The sequence below is a fragment of the Pleuronectes platessa genome, chromosome 8, assembly GCF_947347685.1.
Source record: "Pleuronectes platessa chromosome 8, fPlePla1.1, whole genome shotgun sequence".
Taxonomy (NCBI): domain Eukaryota; kingdom Metazoa; phylum Chordata; class Actinopteri; order Pleuronectiformes; family Pleuronectidae; genus Pleuronectes; species Pleuronectes platessa.
Genome location: NC_070633.1, coordinates 17,084,044 through 17,105,107, shown reverse-complemented (window position 1 = coordinate 17,105,107; position 21,064 = coordinate 17,084,044). Strand labels below are relative to the sequence as shown.

Here is a 21,064-nt window from a genome sequence, read left to right as displayed (position 1 = left end):
AGGTGATCCGCGAGAAGGGCCCGACACGAGTCTAGAGTCGCTGCCGCCGACCGCAGTACCCGGTCCCATCCAACGGCCCGCCTTCCGCACCGCCGACGGACACCGCCCTGCGGCCCAAGAGAAAGAAAGCTCCCGCACCAGCGACACCATGAGGCGCCGCGGACGAGGACTTCCCCCCCCCCTCCCCCCATAAAAATGTTGAGGCGTGCCGCAAACCGAGCCTCCGGCGGAGCCGCTACCGCTGTTCGGCCGATACATCGGTGCAACACTAGATATTAGATATTTCCCACGGCACACCAGATGATCTCTCACGGCACACTAGTGTGCCGCGGCACGCTGGTTGAAAATCACTGGGCTACATGACTTCACTCCGAGAGACGCAAGAAGAAATCAAATACATATTTTACTATTAATCACAAAATAGTAACGCAGAATGACTGGGACAAGTAACTTTAATCTGATTACTGGTTTGGAAATAGTAACGCGTTAGATTACTCGTTACTGAAAAAAGTGGTCTGATCAGAGTAACGGGTTACTGGTATCACTGGTCTAGACCTCATTTCAGTAGAAACAGATTGAAGAATGATAATTAAGTCTAATAAGATGGAATTTCCCTAACTATGTCAAACAGCAGCAGCATCACAGGGCTGCTTTTAAAGCACTTCTGGTCAAATGTAACCAAACACATGCATGCACACGAACAAACACACACACACTCACACAAATAGATACATAAGGTTACATGAGGCCTATGACAACCACTATTATTTTCTTCATCATAAAATGTAAATATATATGTTGTTTCTGCAGGATATCAAGCCTACTAATTCTAATCTGTGAATAGTTCAAAGTTTTATGAAAATATGTTTATTTGTGATCTCGCTGAGAGTTATATGAGAAGATGAACCTGGTTCTGTTCAAATGCAACAAAATCCACAAGGACATCAGGAACTCACTGTTCCTGGACAAACATACCCTGACCACAGTGTGTGGTTTTTACACTTTGGAGTTTGTAAACATGATCTCATGTGATATTAAATTGCTTTTAGTGATGCTAGTAAATGGGTTTTATTAGCTTCTGAGTCTTTGTTAGCAAACCTCGACACATAACAGGGGAAACAGTGAGGCTCCGTCTAAAGACGACAAAATCTGTGTATTAATGAATTAACATGTTTGTTTAATCTGAGGAATTAAAGTGAAAGTGCAACGAGTCATTGCTCAGGAAAGAAATGATCAGGATGGTGAATTATTATTATATTTATTTCTGAACTTAGATCAGATCATACTTATTCAGTTTGAGAGATGCTTCTTTAGACAAGCATTTTTTCTCCTGCTTGAACCTTTTCAGTCACTAATGGCCCAACTGTCAATGTCAGAAAAAGGCCAGACAATCCGTTTGAATTTAATTAAACTGCAACAAATTTCACACGCTCATAGATATCAGTTCCCTGAACTCATCAAGATCAATGAAGTATTTGCGGGGAATATTTTTTTTTCTCAATGTTAGAGAACTTGGAAAAAATAAATCCTGGATCTGAATCGGCCCCCAAATAAAGTCAGGAGTGCCACCACCGGGGTCTTTTGCTTTTTAGTTTTTGCTGTAATAAAGGCAAAAGCAAAACCTGGAGGAACAAAACCAAGACTTTGTTCCCCCAGTAAAAGAAAAGCACTCAGCACCTGGCTGCTATATTATTCTATCACCACATTGGGATTTATCACAGTCAGGAGGCCTTGTGGCCAAAGAGAAATGCTAGTAAAGCATTATTGTTACTAATTATTTGAGGTTAACATAAAGCCAGTTCCTAGATGTAATTTTTCAACTACAAAATTGCAGAAGTTCATTTTGAAAAGTTAAACCATCACCTTACTACCTGCTCCAGGTTCGAGGTATTCACTCGTTCTTGAGCCAGTCTCACACTCTTATTTCTGTGCAGAGAAGTGCAGGGATACAATGAGTTAGGAGTTCCTTGTGATCTTGGGTATTGGAAAGCGCACAGGACACAGCACACTGAAAAATGCAAAGCGTCTCCCCACAATACCCTTTTCCCAAATACAAGCAGTACAACACTACAGGACAATCACTGGAATTACAGTGATCCAAATTACAACTGCCTTCAGAGGGACAACTGATGACTGAATATAATTCAAAGTGGAAACCTTTTTCCAGAAGAAGCTTTTAAATACCACAGACCTGAACGTGAAGGATTCCTCCTTTATGAACTGTAGGTGTAGACTTGAATGTAGATTTTGGAACAGCGGCCCATATAACTTAATCTGCAAGAGTCAAGAATACACAGTTCTCTCCCAACCTAATATCACCACATGGGGATTTCTCTCGGTCAAGAGGCTGAAACTAGAAGAAAGAGACAACTGGTTTCCCCAATCCCCAGCATTCCCCACAACGACACTGAATTGGCGAATGACTAATTCAAAGATATCTTCTTATCCATATTAGCAAAGCCACGATACCAGCATCCCTGATAATATTGTTTTCCCGTTTGCAATTTGGCAGGATTCAGGCGTTCTGGTATGGCTTTCTTTCCAAGCTTAACGCTGTAATGGAAAAAAGATGAGACAATGTAAATCTCCCCACCCCCTCCCACATGAACCCCACACTGAAATTCCAATGAGACAAATGATCAGTGCAATTTTTTGTTTACCGCCAATGGCGTAGCACCTTTTACCACAGCTATATGCCCTCCGCGATGCACAATTCATCAAAGAAATAAAGACCCTATAGAGGCTGGCTGTACCAAGACATCCCATGACTCCCTGCAGAGGGTTAAGTCGCCTGGCTCAGTCGCAAGTTAAGCTGAACAAGAAATCTGAAAAGAGAGAAAAGTGTTGCCCGTCCCCCCTCAAGAAAAACCCTCGACTGAACACTACTGCAGTGTTTGACAACAACTACATGAACATTATGTTGTGCATTACAAATAAAATGTTCTGCATAGCTGATGTGCATGCAACATGTTGAGTTACACATTTAAGCCATGGCGTGTTAAAGAAAAATCAAGGGAACCGAAATAACTTAACTTACCACCCATGAGACTGAAGTGATGCAGTGATAGCGAGAAAAGCTTGCAGCTCTTGATCTTAATGTGACTGGATTCTCAGTGTTCCAACACAGGTTAGGCCATCCCAGATGACATGCAAAGACAATTTGGGAAGTGAAACCTGAGAAACCGAAGGGAAAAGAAAAAAGGCACACACACAAACAGTGTGCGAAGGCCAGCAAGGATTCAGATTAAAGCTCAGCTACTGAGGAAGGCTGTTGCGCGATTTCAAGAACTTAATATGAGCAACCTACAGTTGCGCATGGGCTAGCAGCTGAGGGCTAATCATTTCAATCCATTCAGCAAAAAGCAACCTGAATGCCATTGTTCAAACTGCATGTTGGTTGAGATGATTCCTGTGTTGTCTCAGGTAGACCGCATTCTCCCTTCGGACTTATTTCCAAGATCAAACCAGAGGTAGACAAGAAAAAAAAACTATAACCCCCAAGGTAATTGTAGAACTGACCATTGTTATCCTTGCCCATAAGCTTTACTGCAGATAATGTCACTTATCAGAAATGTGAATAAATTGAGTGACCTTACGTGATGCTTGATGCACAAGGGAACTTGTATAAACAATGAGTTAGGAGTTCCTTGTGATCTTGGGTATTGGAAAGCGCACAGGACACAGCACACTGAAAAATGCAAAGAAAAAAACGTCTCCCCACAAAACCCTTCCCCAAATACAAGTAGTACAACACTACAGGACAATCACTGGAATTACAGTTACCCTAATTACAACTGCCTTCAGAGGGACAACTGATGACTGAATATAATTCAAAGTGGAAACCTTTTTCCAGAAGAAGCTTTTAAATACCACAGACCTGAACGTGAAGGATTCCTCCTTTATGAACCGTAGGTGTAGACTTGAATGTAGATTTTGGAACGGCGGCCCATATAACTTAATCTGCAAGAGTCAAGAATACACAGTCACCTACCAACCCAACACAGCAACTTGAAGCCTGTACAGAATTACAATGATTCTAGTAAAGAGACTAGTTACCGCACTCCCTGGGAAAACAGAACGTCTTGCTCCATCTGGAGACTAGTTCTGAAGCTGCTATCCTGCTATAGTGTCCATCTTGTTGGGTGCACCTGGAAGTTTCCTATTCAAGGCCTTTTGTGCCGGTAACATGGAGCTGTGACTTCTAGGGAGAGACTGATTAAGGCCCCCCCCCCCCATAACAGGCCATAGTGTAACATAAATGTACACACAGAAATTGATTGTCTTAATTGCATCTTTGGTTTTTCATGGACAAAGGTGCTTCCTTTGTTGGCAAAACGAAATTAATTTGTCTCCTATCATTGCTGGATTTAGATTCACACTTTTAAGGGATTTCTCATAATTTACTTTTCTCTCTTTTATGTAGCTTTAAAAAGACGACTGAATTGACACGCAGTTACACTAATTGTCTTGGTATCTCTAGCTTATTTGTTATCTGAATTAATCCTTGACTTTGAGATGAGTCTGCATTAATTTAGACTTTTTTTTAGTTAGTTGCCTCCAGTAATATGTGTATATTAAATTTGATCTGAATTAAATCCTTAATGTTGCAACATGCAAAGTTACAAAAACTACGTCATTCTAATAATGAGGCAGTTGAATAAAATGCCCTTTAAAAAACTTGGACTTCTGAGATTGAGATTAAGGGCCTCAGGCTCTAGCTCCATAGCTGTGAAACAAATAGGCTCAAAACACCAATTACTGATTGTGTCCAATTTGATTAGAGGTAATAGATTGAATACAATGTTTGGACTAAATAAACTAAAATGTTGGAGGTTACATGTAGACTTGAATTGCTGTTGAATTGGTTGGCTGATGATATTGGCCGATATGAACCCTTCGCAAAAATATTTATCTGTATGTATATATTTTCAGATATGAAAATCTTTATACCACAGAATAAACAAAGAAAAAATCTAGTTTGGTTTTCTTATCTTTCATTTAGTTTTATGGTAAACATTAAGCCCAAATTATTTCTTTATATGATCGTTTGACAACCAGAATCGGGATTACTATTGTGTTCTTTTCTAATATATGCCACTGCCAGGTTTTAGAAATCTGAACAATTTAAGCATCCATTTATTAATTATTCATGTTTTATATTATTGAAAAAATATAAATTTAGCAAAAATGGAACAAATTTTAAATGCATACGAGTTAGCTGTAAGATTAATTTTCATCAGCAGTCACTTTGCCAGAAGATTTAACGCATTCTGCAGATGATTTTTATCTTTCATTAAGTTTTATGGTAAAACATCAAGCCCGAATTATTTCTTTATATGATCGTTTGACAACCAGATTCCGGGATTACTGTTGTGATCTTTTCTAATATATGCCACTGCCAGTTTTTAGAAATCGGAACAATGTTAGCATCATTAGCATTAGCATTATTATTGTTCTAATTTTATATTATTTTAAAAAAGGTATATTTAGCGACATTCATACAAATTTTAAATGCATACGAGTTAACTGTCAGTAAAGCTAAATGACTGAGAGTGTTACAGAGATACCTCTACCCAATATACGAACCACCGCCTTGCTTTAACGTGTGAAGCTGGAAGACTTGTGCACCCTGTCGCACCCTCTCATCACTGGCTGGCTTGTTATATATCTGCCGCTACAGTAATGCTCCCTCTTTGCTGATCCTCTGATCTGTGCCTCTGATGTACACATCGCTAAAGGAAAATCCTTTGATTGAAAAATGACTGTATTCTATACAGCATAGGTAATTATGAGCCATGTACAGGATCAAATTTAATCTAGATTAAATCCTTAATGTTTTTGCAACATGCAAAGTTACCAAAAACCATGTCATTCTAATAATGAGACATGACAAAACCTGAATTATTGCCTTGCAGTATCAGTTTACATACATTTCTTTAAGTTTTATATGAGGACACATTAATATTTGTATCAAATTTGATGAGGGGTTAGGATTAGAAGAATGAAATTTCCCGCAGGTGTTTATCATACAAAAACCAGAGACTCCATCCCCCTCAAAGCATCAGTGGTTTAGATAATGGATGGATGATGAAGTGTCTGATGGTTGTCTAGCTCACCCCAGTTGTCATCTTCTGACTCTGGTCAAAAATTGAGTTGGATCAGTAGCTACATTAATGTCAGCGTGAATTAAAAAAAACTCTTCTCCATCTTTTCCAACCTCCTCGACCCCCCCAGTCCCCCTCCTCCTTCCTCCCTTCTACCAAGCCACTTTGTCAACTACTTTACAAAAAAGATGGATGACATACGCTCTTCATTTTCGGATCCTCCTTCTATAACCACACTTCCATCAACTTCATCTTCATCACCTTCGCTTTCCTCTTTCACCCCCCTGTCTCCCAATCAAGTTCTGACCTTGGTAACCTCCGCCCGCCCGCCCACCTGCCCCCTTGACCCCATCCCTTCTCACATTCTCCAGTCGATTGCCCCTGACCTTCTTCCTTTTCTTACCCATCTTATCAACACTTCCCTGTCAACTGGCTGTTTCCCTAATTCTCTGAAGGAGGCAAGAATAAATCCTCTCCTGAAGAAACCCACCCTTGACCCGTCTGAAGTAAATAACTACAGACCTGTCTCTCTTCTTCCCTTTGTTTCCAAAACTCTTGAGCGCGCTATCTTTAATCAACTCTCCTCCTATCTTAACCACAATAATCTTCTTGACCCTCACCAGTTTTGGTTTCAAGGCAGGTCACCCAACTGAGACTGCCCTCCTTGCTGTCTCTGAGCAGCTTCACATTGCCAGAGCAGCCTCTCTCTCCTCTGTCCTCATCCTTCTAGACCTCTCTGCTGCATTTGACACAGTGAACCACCAGATTATTTCCTCCCTTTGGAAAGCTCTGCTCTCTCCCTGCTCTCTTCCTACCTCAATGAACGCACTTATAGGGTAACTTGGAGAGGATCTGTGTCTGAACCTTGTCCTCTCACTACTGGGGTCCCTCAAGGTTCAGTCCTTGGTCCTCTCCTCTTCTCCTTGTACACCAACTCTCTCGGCTCTATCATTCACTCACATGGCTTTTCCTACCATAGCTATGCTGAGGTTACCCAACTAATTCTGTCTTTTCCCCAATGTGAAACACAGGTAGCAGCACAAATCTCTGCCTGTCTGACTGACATCTCTCAGTGGATGTCTGCACACCATCTAAAGATTAACCTTGACAAGACTGAAATACTTTTCCTTCCAGGGAAAGACTCTCCCATCCACAACCTGACTATTAACTTTGACAACTCTGTGTTAACCCCCACTCAGACTGCTAGGAACTTGGGTGTGACACTCGATAGCCAACTCTCCCTTAATGCCAACATTAATGCAACAACACGGTCCTGTAGATTCATGCTGTACAACATCAGGAGAATACGCCCCCTTCTCACTCAGAAGGCAGTGCAGGTTCTGGTCCAGGCTCTGGTCATCTCACGCCTAGATTACTGCAACTCCCTCCTGGCAGGTCTACCTGCTACTGCCATCCGAAAATAAATTAAATTTATTTGTACTTCTGCATTGAATCTTTAGTTTGACCTTTTACTAAAACCAGATGAACTCTGGAGATCTCTTGTTATTATTGTTATTATCATTATTATCACTATTATTATTATTCACCTTGTTATTAGAGCAAGGTGATAAAAGGACAGATTTGAAAATGGTACAGATCTTCTCCAATTCTCCAATATAAAAAAGCATATTTCACAAAACAGTACATTTAATTATATTCAAACTTTCCCTTATTTTTCCCTTATATGTTCAGTCTGTTCAGTTTAGTGGGATTGGGAGAAGATTCCTGTACTTGGTGCCAATTTGTTTGAGCAGAGTCTTATTTCTCAACTCTTCTGACAGCTTGACTGATCTGGACCAGACTCAACCGATTGGCAATTGCACAACAGGCCTCATAAAATACCTGCTGTTAATGGCACAAAGACAAATGGTGCAATCATACTGAGATTTATATTCATAGTCAAATATTGAATAGTGTGTGTGTGTATATGTGTGTGTGTGTGTGTGTGTGTGTGTGTGTACCAGCAACAAACTCCAAACCAGCTTGTCCCTAGTGTAAATGCTGACACAACAGTAACACTCAACACTCACTTTTTCAGGTCGCCAGCAACTCCTGCACATCAACTGATTTCAAACATTCCAACAACTCATCTTACTCATGCTACAAATATTCATTGAGACGCAATGAAAGTTGAACAACAGAGCTATGGACAATTATCACAGCCTAGGCTAAATCAGTTTGCAATGGGTCAATAATGGCCCCGAACAGAAGGGGTTTGATATAATTATAACAGTAGATTTAATGTGATTGGTTTAAACTATTGGAGGAGAGTCACCGCAAATCTCTTTGGTTCTCCCTTATTGGTCCACAGCTGTAGTCCCACACCTCTTGTCACGGAATCCAGGAAGTGACAAGAAGCCGTCCTCCATCACGCTCCTACTCTATGCTGCCGGTTGCTAGACAACTCTCTCTCTCCTGATAGTTCGATGTTGTTTCATAAACTAGCCTTGAGTAGAAAATATTATGTTCCTGCTCCCTCGGCTGTGCGTTCTGTTTGTACAGACATTCAAACCAACTTAACCAAACAATGTCAACCTGACTTTGCCCCAGATGGGACAGTTCCTTCAACTACGGGAATTATGCTTTAAAATCAGAAGTTAGATTTTAGAACAATTAAAAGATTCATTATTAACATTATGCAGCGAGGCTTATTTATAAGTCATTTTATGTGAAGGCCTTATCTGGCTCAAACTGCTCATGCCCCCCCCCCCCTGTCTTTATTCGTTAAGAGTTCAGTCAGACCCACATACCAGCTAGAATTTAAAATCCTAACACAGTCCAACTTAAAACTACTTTTAAGTCTATGTTTTCCTTCAGTTACTGAATGTATGATTTACACCTTCACCCTGTGATATCCTGGAAAAGAACACGGGACACATTGATTGCAAGAAATCTGTTTCACCTTTACATGATTTGAACATGCACCCCTCCGATCTGGAGTCAGACGCACTACCATTGTGCGACAAGCCCTTTAAATACAGACATTGATGTTAAATTAGATGGAATTTAAGTGCAAATATCATCAATAAAAATGAATTAAACATTGATCCAATGAGTTCCTCAGTTGGAAGATATTTCCTGAGTTGGTGATTTGAATAGGTGTTGTTGGAGAAAGGCTCTATTATTCATCCCCATACATTTGCTAAAGAACAACTGTTATATAAGTCAAACCTGATGCTGTGGAAGGACACGTGCCTTTAAAAACACAGCTGACCTTGACGTGATTTGAACACGCAACCTTCTGATCTGGAGTCAGACGCGCTACCGTTGCGCCACAGGGTCTATGACCAGAGACAATAATGCCACTTTAAATGGATGCAATAGAAGTGTAAAGGTCGTCGTGAAAATAATATATAAGAATGAACCAATGTGTTTTTTGAAAAGAAAAGATTTTTCACTGATAATCAAACACACTTCTGCAGAAATAGGAGCAGATCTTTGGCAGGTGAAACTCATCTAGTAAATTCTCACCTTGAAATACAAAAAAGTGAACCAATGAGTTCTTTAGTTGGAAGATATTTCCAATTTGGTGTTTTGATTAGGTGTTGTTGGAGAAGGCTGTATTATACATTCCCATATATTTGATAAAGAAAAAATGCTCTATAACAGGTGTCTTCAACGTTTTTCAGGCCAAGGTCCCCCAATCTGATGGCGAGATGGAGCAGGGACCCCCTACTATATAAATTGCATAAAATGTGTTTATATTATTCTGGGCCTAGTGCCATGTCTAAACATAGCTACCCTGTTATTGTGCATTCAATACTACCCTTGTGGGTAGTAGCATGCTAACATTAGAAAGGTGGCTCGGACACCTTTCTAATGTTGTGGGGGAAAAAATTCATAAAAAAAAATTCATAAAAAAAAAATTGTCTCATCAACCAAAAATTTCGCGACCCCCTGTTAAAGACCACTGCTCTACAAGTCATACCTGATGCAGTGGATGAAGACATGCATTTGATAGCACAGCTGACCTTGACGTGATTTGAACACGCAGCCTTCTGATCTGGAGTCAGACGCGCTACCGTTGCGCCACAATGTCCATTGTCTTGGACAGTAATGCCACTTTATAGGGATGCAATAGAAGAGTAAAGGTCATCATTAAAACAATATGTAAGAGTGAACCGATGTGTTCTTTGTAAATAACGATATTTACTGAATTGGTGTTTTGATAAAGTGATGGTAGAGAATGCATGTTAACGTGTCACCCTAATTGTTGGTGGAGATCTGGTGACTAAATTATCCTGGAAATGTTTACAGGACACTGGAATCTCCAAATATTCTTTTTGACCTTGATGTGATTTGGACAAGCATCCTTCTGATCTGGAGTCAGACGTGCTCCAATTGAGCCAAAAGGTCTCTAACAACCTAAAGTGATGTTAATTTAGAGCGATTCAATACAAATGCAAAGATCGTCAAGGAAACAGGGTTGAAAGCTGAACCTATGAGTTTCCAGATATTTAGTAATTTAATTATATGGAGAGCGCTCTCTAACACATCACGCTAAGTATATGGGGATGACTGTGATATCCTGGAAAAGAACATGCCATCTCACGCCTAGAGTACTGTAACTCCCGCCTGGCAGGTCTACCTGCTACTGCCATCCGATCTTTGCAGCTCATTCAGAATGCAGCAGCTCGACTGGTTTTTAACCAACCTAAATTCACTCACACTACTCTGCTCCTCCGCTCCCTTCACTGGCTACCAGTGGCTGCCCGCATCTGGTTCAAAACACAAGAATTGTTATTGCTGTTACAAGTGAATTTCCCCATTGTGTGGATAAATAAAGAAATCTAATCTAATTAGAACTTGAGAACCATGCTGTGAACGGATCAGGTCCAGTCTACATCCAGGACATGGTCAAACGTTACACCCCAGCTCGTTCACTCCGCTCTGATTCGGCCAACCGGCTCGTTGCTCCTTCACTGGGAGCTAAACACTCATCAAAATCACGACTGTTTGCTGTCCTGGCTCCTAAATGGTGGAATGAGCTCCCCATCGACATCCGGGCATCTGAAAGTATACACATCTTCCGCCGAAAACTCAAAAAACACCTCTTCCGACTTTACCTTGAAACATCTTTGAAACTAACACTTTTAGTAGCACTTAAATGGTACTTACTTATTGCACTTTGTAGTTTTGCTTTATTTTGAAGAAATTGTACTTTCTTGATTCTTGTTGTTCTGGGTCTTTACCCTCGGGGTTGATGCACTTATTGTAAGTCGCTTTGGATAAAAGCGTCACACATCTACACATCTTCCGCCGAAAACTAAAAACATACCTCTTCCGACGATACCTTGAATAAAAAAAATTCAAGCCTTCTGATCTGGAGTCAGACACGCTGCCATTGCACCACAAAGTCTAACGTTGGATATCATCATGTTACTTTAAATGTATGCAAAAAAAATTTGCAAAGGCCATAAATTAAGCAGTTTCCTAAACAGAGTGAACATATTACTTGCACAGATCATTTCCCCTGATCATGTACTGGTTTCGAGAACTCTTATTAACATGTCTGCAGATTTTTCAGCAGAGTTTTGATGAGGAAAACATCATCTAGCGAGTTCTAAGTTAACAAACTTTAAAGAACACAGGGGAAAGTATTTATCACACATCCATTCGAAATCTGGAAGGCACAATGACCTTTAGCCGAAGAGCAAACCATCCAAAGCAGAAATATGCAGTTCAGATCCACAAAGCAAATCACTGCTTAGAGGCCGGAAAAATTTAAATTGAATTGTTTTATTTGCTAATGTTTATTTCACTCTGTTTTCTGTTAACTTTATGCATTTACCTTTCAGCGGCTCCGACTTTGAGCTCGTGTTCATTATTCTGTTTTCCATTTTGCTTTCGAAATGTTTTTTTTGAAAGCGAAACAGTATAACTGTTTGACGCAGACAGGACTCAGACTGTCAAGCTTCTGATCTGGAGTCAGACTCGTCACCATCGGGTACACAAACACATCAGTGCAGAGAGGCTCACGTCTAAGCCCACTGTAGGCCGGCGAGAGTTCTTTTGTGTTCATGGAGATGAACACGGATACATGACACATTAAAGGAAAAAACAATTAACAGTGTCGGGCCTAGACAAGCTTTCAGAATAGCTCCAATGATTGTAAAGGCCTTTGAGACACCACTGAAGGGATGAAACAACATTGTGATTATTGCATTACATTTCATTAATTGGCTCGTCTGACACTTTAACCCAAAATAAGTGTATATTGTATAATAATGTCGCAGTTTGATGACACGTACCTTATATCTAGCTTCACTTTTATCTTATGTAGAGTTTGAGCATTGTTAAAAGGGCTATACAAATAAAATCATTAACTTTGTTTTATGGCAAAGTGTATGTATATATAAATTAACTGTAGGCCGTACGACTATCACTGAAGGCCCAACCACACGAGGTCAAGGTTCCATAGTAACTAATTGCAAGACATATCGTGCCAAACACACCCAAAGGTGTGCAAGTTTCAAGTTAGCTCTGATCTGACTGCAGTTATGATTCACAGCTTTTGGGTTTGACTCTTTAATGTGATCATGTGCTGTATCGCTCTAGAACACCAGGACTACAATGTTTGCATCTGAGGCATTGAGTTCAAAACGGATAGTTTGACCCCAATTGGATTGTAGAATTAAACATTCTGCAGTGATGTGATACAAGTGTTTTTTTTAAATTCAAAGCAATTGGATATGTCAGATATTAGTCTTCCACTAGTTTTTTTGCACTCTTGTAACATCTAAAAAGGCCCATATTAAACTCCTTTCTGGGAAGTATTGGTACCCCAGGATGATATATAAAAAATATCTGCTCCATGTGCATTTCCATGTTCTCTCTGGATATTTTACTTCAAAAATAAAATAGCAACAATCCTACATGGCCTCAAAATATAAATTCTGCATGGCGTCAAGTAGAGCTGTCATTTGAAGACTTGTTGCCCCCCCCCCCCCCCACCTCACCTGCAGTTGGAGCTTTTCTTCACTATAGAACCCCAGCCCATAAGTTGACAGGAATTGTTCAAGTGGTTTTTTGATGACACCAACCAGACTGGTCTTTTACTGCAATGTTAGCTTCACAATACATGTCAGTGTTTGCCACCATTTAATTTAAAATGTAGTGTAAACAAATAAAAAAAAAACCACACATGTTGACAGAAGGGGGTTAGGTTTAAAGAGCATGTGGGATAGCACTTTAATAGTTTGGAAACTTGCGGAGTTTCACATTAAGGGCAGAGGAGGCTGCATGTTAAACCAATCTTTTCCCCATGATTGATTTGTCACCACCATTCAATTACGCTGCCACATGGAACAAGTCCTTTACAGGTCAATAAAAATGCATGAAACGCAAGTATTTGAAAGGTCTTTTATTGAATTTTGAAACATGCTGCTGAGGGATCCACCTCTTAGCCATGCTGAAAGACAAGGTCAACATTAGCACATGTACAAAAAATAGACACGATTTTGTGCCAGATTGTGTCAATTTACCTTGACTGCGTTAGATTGGCTCCCTTAACCACCTGCCTGGCGAATTGGTTGCTTGGCTGGTTTACCTGAATAAAAGGGTCGCTTTGGAGCCTGTGGAACCTCAGGAGTTTTAGCAATGGGAGAGTTGATTGGCTGTGGTGGAGCAGGGAAGTCTCTCACATAGTGAACCTCTTCGTAGTTGTCGGATCCTTGGTCTGAACTGCCGCTGAAGTAACTGACTGTGCCTGTTGGATATTGGCCAGTCAGGAACCTGTAGTCGTAGTAAGGATAAGCAATCCAGCGTCCATCTGGGAGAGGTGGGCTGGTGTAGCCTTCAAGATTTTCATCCAGAGGCGTGTGATCATACTCTGGTCCATAATAAGGTGGCGGCAGGGGGCCTTCTTCCACAGTCTCGTAGTCATAGTCGCCAGCATCAATGGACCTTTCGAATTGGGACAGCTCCCCTGCCTGGTACAGCGGTGGAGAGGTTTCCTCATAGTCGACGATTGGAGGTGCAAAGAGCCACTTGCTCTCTGTGGAAAAATAAAATGAGCAAGATCAAATGAGGTGCATCAGAGTAAAAATCTGAATTCACAAAAGCCATTCATTCAAAATCCTGCAAAAGGACTAAAATCCACCTGTTATGGTGAAGTTATTGAGCCTCAACCCAGTATTAGCATATGCACAAGGTGCGTGCAGAGATAAATTCAGACGCTCCAATGAGTGAGACAAAATCATTTGTACTTGACAATTGCAACTTCAATCACTGACCACTGAACACCTGTCAGGGCACTTTTCTACAGGATTCTATTTAACGATGGTTAACAAAAAACACAAGATACTGGCAACAAGAGTTATGTTGTAGATACTAAAAAATATTTTCTAAAGCCTTAGATATTCTACCTTCTGAGCCAGATTGAAATCCAGCTCCTGACTGTGCTGGGCCTGCAGGATCCTCCTTCGCTCTCTGGCTCTGGCCCTCAGGCATGACTCCAGGTGAATACTGGCTGGAAGGCATTCCCTGACTAGCGCCTGATCTTGGATACACAGAACTGGACGCACCGGGATTAAAGCCTGAACACAAGAGACGTTATTCAGACGTGAATTTAACGGAAGCATGCAAATGTTTTAACCAGACTGAGAGATTACCTCTCTGGACAGGACCACAGCACATGTCCACAATCAGCAGAGCCCAGAGGGAAGCCCTGAAATTATTTAAAATCAAACATAAGAACACAAGTTTCCAAACAGACAAATTGCCTGTGACACAAGCACAGCAGCTTACCCAAAGAAGAACCGTGCAGTCGTCATGCTGAAGGATCACACTGAACATGCAGACGGAGGTGCGGGTTAATAAATGCTGCCGATCAATCCCAGCTTAACAATGGACAGCTGCTGGTGATTGACAGGTCAGACCTCTGCACATTGACTGAACGAGGATCAGGTGCAACAAGGTTGGTGGCCTCTCTTCATTACCTCAGTGTTTATGTTGCATGAAAAAATAAATCAAGTTTCGTTTATGTCTGATTATTATAACTGTCAGTGTGTAGAAACTTTTGTTTCAGTTAAAATTAGGAACCGAGGAAAATACCTTGATCAAATTATGCTTCCACAGGAAATCCTCTCCTGAAATTAGCCATCCATTCACAGATGTCTTAGATCATGTTCCCATCAGCTGATCTTATTTATATGTTAATTCATTCATATTTTAGCCATTTAATTTTTTGGAGTACCTTTTTTAAACCTACTTTAAAAAAAATATATTATTTTTCTTCTAATGCACTTTATTTATTGATTTTACTCACTTAAATAAATCTCTGCCTTCTCAGGATTTTATGAAAAATTATATTATTTTTTGTGCATGAAAAATGCTACATAAATAAAGTATTATTGATTGATAGTTTCGTTGATATGCATTGTGACAAAAAACCTTTTCAATACTCAAAATGACTGTTGTAAATAATTTATTCCGGATTTCCAATAGGAAAAAACATTTTTTTTTTTAATAAGTAATGCTCAATGATTGGAGATTCAAAAGTAATTGGACACATTGAGTCAATTATTTAATAATTATTTAATTATTCTATTTAATATAGGGAAATTATGGGAAATTCACTGTAGTCAATGACTGAACCAATGACACATTCAGTTGCTTCTCTTGTCCATGGTGACGCTCTCCCTGGCCTTATTTGCCTTTACTCTGCAACAAGTGTGATGCAGCTCATTGAGACTGAGAGGAATATATTCCAGTTCTTAAACCTGAAAAGATCTTTGGTTGTTTTGTTTGTTTGTCTAGGAAAATCATATATATCCTGAATGAATAAATGTTTTCATACATCAATCTGAGCTTAAAAAAACTCATGTTGCTTCCATCAGCAGTGAAAATCATCAGTAAATGTCAACGTGCCGGCTCCAGTGGCAGCTATCCAGGCTTGAGCCATAACAGAACCAGCTCCATGTTTAAACGAGTAGTGTTGGTCGTAAGCTGCATCTTTCATCTTCGTTTCCAACTTCAGTATCTCTGAACATATTTTAATTTGCTTTTCCCAATCTGCAATGTAACCTTTAACTAAAGCTTTAGTAAAAAGGGCATAATTCATTAGATGTCTAAAGTGGCATTAAATAGAAGTCATCAAGTACAGATACCTCAAAACGTTCTTCTCATGCTAAATTCATGAGCAAATAAATTTTATGATTTCAAACGCTGCTGTAGTATTTCATTGTCTATCTTGTTTAAAAAAAAACTTTTCAAGTTAATGCAGTTTTTATAAAATGGTCACACGATGGCGCCATCATACAAAAACTTAGTGACGGTCCTCTAATCAAACACTGAAGTCAATGTCTTTGTTTCCAGGCTCTCTCCCTTAACTTCCTCTCAGTGAACTGGTGACATCCTGGAAAATAACTGGACACATTGAAGGCAACAATATCTTGACGTGATTGTTTAGCATTGAAGAAATATCTGTCCTGGAGGTAATACAAATAATCTCATCCCTAAAAAGTTCAAAGGCCAGAGATACATTTGGTCTTACTAGTGACTTTTTGAAAACCCATAAAGAGGCTGTTGCTGACCCAATTGCACATCTTGTAAATCTATCCATAAAACAAGGAGCGGTACCATCAACATGGAAGATTGCTAGGGTCGCCCCAGTCTTTAAGGCTGGGGACAAAACAAAATCTGAGAACTATCGACCAATAAGTATCTTGCCCATAATTTCCAAAGTAGCAGAGAAATGGGTTACCAGAAAATTGACGGAACACTTAAATAATGGCTATGCCACTCTTCATCCAATGCAGTTTGGATTTAGGAAACTTCACTCAACAGAGACTGCTACTTGCTATTTCCTGGAAAACTTAAAAAGCCTGCTGGATAAAGGCGGCTTTGTAGCTGCGGTATTTCTAGATTTAAAGCGTGCTTTCGACACCATCAATCATGACTTGCTTATTGCCAAATTAACCCATTTTAACTTCTCAAACAGCGCCCTCTGTTGGATGAAATCATACCTGTCAGACAGGAAACAGGCAGTTCAAATTGGTGATTCATTATCTTCTTATCTAACTTGTTCTGCTGGAGTACCACAGGGCTCAATATTGGGCCCTGTTTTATTCAGCCTGTATGTCAATAACTTACCAGATGTCTGTAGAAATATTAAAATGCAACTATATGCTGACGATACTGTATTATACTGTCATGCCAGCTCAATCAAAGAAGCTGCTGCAGTACTCTCAGGAGCCATGGTGCCAGTGTCCCATTGGCTCCAAAACTGTTGTCTACATCTGAATACAAAGAAAACTGTCTGTATGTTGTTCTCCCGACAGTCAACTGCGGGACAGCAACCATCAGTCATGGTTGGTGGTGAGAGACTTGAGGTGGTTGAATATTTTAAGTACCTCGGGGTCATCTTCGATTCTAACCTTAATTTTAAGCAGCATGTTAAGAAAGTTAAAAACACAATTAAATTTAATTTATCAAATTTCAAGTATATAAGACCTTTCCTGACTATGGAGACAGCAAAGACTTATATGCATGCAATGATATTTACTCACATCTCGTACTGTTACACAACATGGTCACATACATCTGAGAGCACTTTAAAACCAATCAAATCTTTATTCAAGAGAACTCTTAAAACACTAGACAAAAAACCTATATACTACCATTATTGTAAAATTACAAATAAACACAAAATCATGGACTTCGATAGTTTTCAGCTGTTTTTGGATGTCTGTCTAATCTTTAAGGCTCTGAACGGTCTAGCCCCTCCACCATTACAGAATTTTATAAAGAAGAAATCCCCTACAATAAATACACGAGCACTAACTAGAGGTGACTGCGAAATACAACGCCGCAAGACCAAATTTGGTCAAATGGTGGTGTCCATCAGAGGAACACAGTCCTGGAATATATTACCAACACATGTTAGAGACTGTGCCACTTACACCACCTTTAGAAAAAACCTTAAACAGTGGTTAGTAGCAAGCCAGACCTGCTCTCATATGTAACCTTTGGTCATTCTAATTTTTTAACATGGCCTCTTGATATGGGGACCTATTTTGTGTGTAAAGGTGTTTTTTTAATCTATTTTGTATACTGGTATGTTGTTTTTATGTTCTTGACTTGCCTTAGGACAACGGATGAAAATTAGCAATTAAGCTAACTCCGGCATATTTATATTGATGCTCTGGCTGACATATTGATTAATGTGCACTGTCCTAATCAAATAAATAAATAATAATAATAATTTGAGCATGCAGCCTTCTGATCTGGAGTCAGATGCACGACAGTTGTGCCACAAGGTCTGTGTTTTTGGAAGTTGTAATGCAATTTTAGACAGATTCAGTACAAGTGCAAAGGCCATCTATAAATCAGTATTTCAAAAGTGTTCTTTGCAGAAAAATTATTTAAAAATGATTAATTTTAAAATACATTTCAGGTAAGGAACACAGGACACATTGACTGCAATAAACCCGATTTGACCTTGACGTGATTTGAACACACAGCCTTCTGATCTTGATTCAGACGCACTACCATTGGGCTACAAGGTCAGTACAAACTTACAGTAATGTTAATTTAGAGGGATTCAACATTGAACCAATGAGTTCTGCACAAGGCGGATATTTTCAGATTTGATAGAGAGCGTTCTCTAACATGTCACCTTCAATTTCAACAGTGAACTGTTGATAATACTGGAAAATATCACAGGACATGTTGATTTCAATAATACCTCGACATGATTTGAGTCAGAGCCTTCTGATCTGGAGTCAGATGCACTACAGTTGTGCCACAACGTCTGTGTATGGAAGTTGTAATGCTACTTTAGATGGATGCAGTACGAGTGCAAGACAATCAGTAAACAAAAGTGAAAAAATTTGTTCTTTGCAGAAAATAAATTTTAAACGATAATTTAAATCACATCATTATGATGTAGTGACTTCTAACCAGTGTTGCCAAAGTTACTTTGAAAAAGTAACTAAGTTACTTTACAGATTACTTTATTTTAAAAGTAACTTAGTTACTTTATAGATTACTTCATTTTAAAAGTAACTAAGTTAGATTACAAGTTACTTTATTAGTTACATTCAGCAGCTGCGGACAACACCCCCGCCGCCTCAACATAAAAATGACAACCGGTTTTGCCAACACTCACTTTATTAGAAACCGCCGGAGGGGGCCACCCGCGCGAACAGAGGGTTCCCCCAGCGGGCGCCGTAGCTGAGGTGATCCGCGAGAAGGGCCCGACACGAGTCTAGAGTCGCTGCCGCCGACCGCAGTACCCGGTCCCCTCCAACGGGCCGCCTTCCACACCGCCGACGGACACCGCCCCACGGTCCAAGAGAAAGAAAGCTCCCGCACCAGCGACACCGTGAGGCGCCGCGGACGAGGACTTCTCCCCCCCTCCCCCCATAAAAATGTTGAGGCGTGCCGCACACCGAGCCTCCAAGAGACGAGAGACGCAAGAAGAAATCAAATACATATTTTACTATTAATCACAAAATAGTAACGCAGAATGACTGGGACAAGTAACTTTAATCTGATTACTGGTTTGGAAATAGTAACGCGTTAGATTACTGCTTTCTGAAAAAAGTGGTCTGATCAGAGTAACGGGTTACTGGTATCACTGGTCTAGACCTCATTTCAGTAGAAACAGATTGAAGAATGATAATTAAGTCTAATAAGATGGAATTTCCCTCACTATGTCAAACAGCAGCAGCATCACAGGGCTGCTTTTAAAGCACTTCTGGTCAAATGTAACCAAACACATGCATGCACACGAACAAACACACACACACTCACACAAATAGATACATAAGGTTACATGAGGCCTATGACAACCACTATTATTTTCTTCATCATAAAATGTAAATATATATGTTGTTTCTGCAGGATATCGTGCCTACTAATTCTAATCTGTAAATAGTTAAAAAGTTTTATGAAAATATGTTTATTTGTGATCTCGCTGAGAGTTATATGAGAAGATGAACCTGGTTCTGTTCAAATGCAACAAAATCCACAAGGACATCAGGAACTCACTGTTCCTGGACAAACATACCCTGACCACATTGTGCGGTTTTTACACTTTGGAGTTTGTAAACAAGATCTCATGTAGTATTAAATTGCTTTTAGTGATGCTAGTAAATGGGTTTTATTAGCTTCTGAGTCTGTGTTAGCAAACCTCGACACATACAGTGCCTTGCATAAGTATTCACCCCCCTTGGACTTTTTCCCATTATGTACTGTTACTAACTGGAATTCAAATAGACTTAAATAAACTTTTTCCCGTTTGATCAACAAAACATGCATAGTACTTTGGAGGTGCAAAAATAAATTTTATTGTGACACAAACAATAATGAGAACAAAAAAGTTGACATCTGTTGGGTGCATAAGTATTCACCCCCCTGTGTCAATACTTGGTAGAACCCCCTTTCGCTGCAATTACAGCTGCAAGTCTTTTGGGGTATGTCTCTACCAGCTTTGCACATCTAGAGATGGAAAGGTTTGTCCATTCTTCTTGGCAAAAAAGATGAAGCTCAGTCAGATTGGATGGATACCGTCTCTGAACCGCAATCTTCAAGTCTTGCCATAGATTCTCTATTGGATTGAGGTCTGGGCTTTGACTGGGCCATTTTAAGACATTAACATTCTTTAATCCAAACCATTCCTTTGTAGCTCTGGCTGTATGTTTAGGGTCATTGTCCTGCTGGAAGATGAACCTCCGCCCCAGTCTCAAGTCTTTTGCAGACTGCATCAGATTTTCTTCAAGGATTTCCCTGTATTTGGCTCCATCCATCTTTCCCTCTATTCTGACCAGTTTCCCTGTACCTGCTGAAGAGAAGCATCCCCACAGCATGATGCTACCACCACCATGTTTCACTGTTGGGATGGTGTGCTCAGGGTGATGGGCAGTGTTGGGTTTTCGCCACACATAGCGTTTTGCATTGAGGCCAAAAAGTTCAATTTTGGTCTCATCTGACCAGAGCACCTTCTTCCACATGTT

At 40.0% G+C, this 21,064-nt stretch overlaps 3 non-coding genes across 3 annotated transcripts; all 3 read right to left on the bottom strand.

Moving 5' to 3' along the window:
* Window positions 1-9,314: 9,314 nt before the first annotated feature.
* Window positions 9,315-9,386, bottom strand: trnaw-cca (transfer RNA tryptophan (anticodon CCA)). The gene has a single exon. It is a non-coding gene; the product is annotated as a tRNA-Trp (tRNA).
* Window positions 9,387-10,071: 685 nt separating this feature from the next.
* trnaw-cca (transfer RNA tryptophan (anticodon CCA)) lies at window positions 10,072-10,143 on the bottom strand. Its single transcript has one exon. It is a non-coding gene; the product is annotated as a tRNA-Trp (tRNA).
* Window positions 10,144-18,541: 8,398 nt separating this feature from the next.
* On the bottom strand, window positions 18,542-18,613 carry trnal-caa (transfer RNA leucine (anticodon CAA)). The gene has a single exon. It is a non-coding gene; the product is annotated as a tRNA-Leu (tRNA).
* Window positions 18,614-21,064: the final 2,451 nt, after the last annotated feature.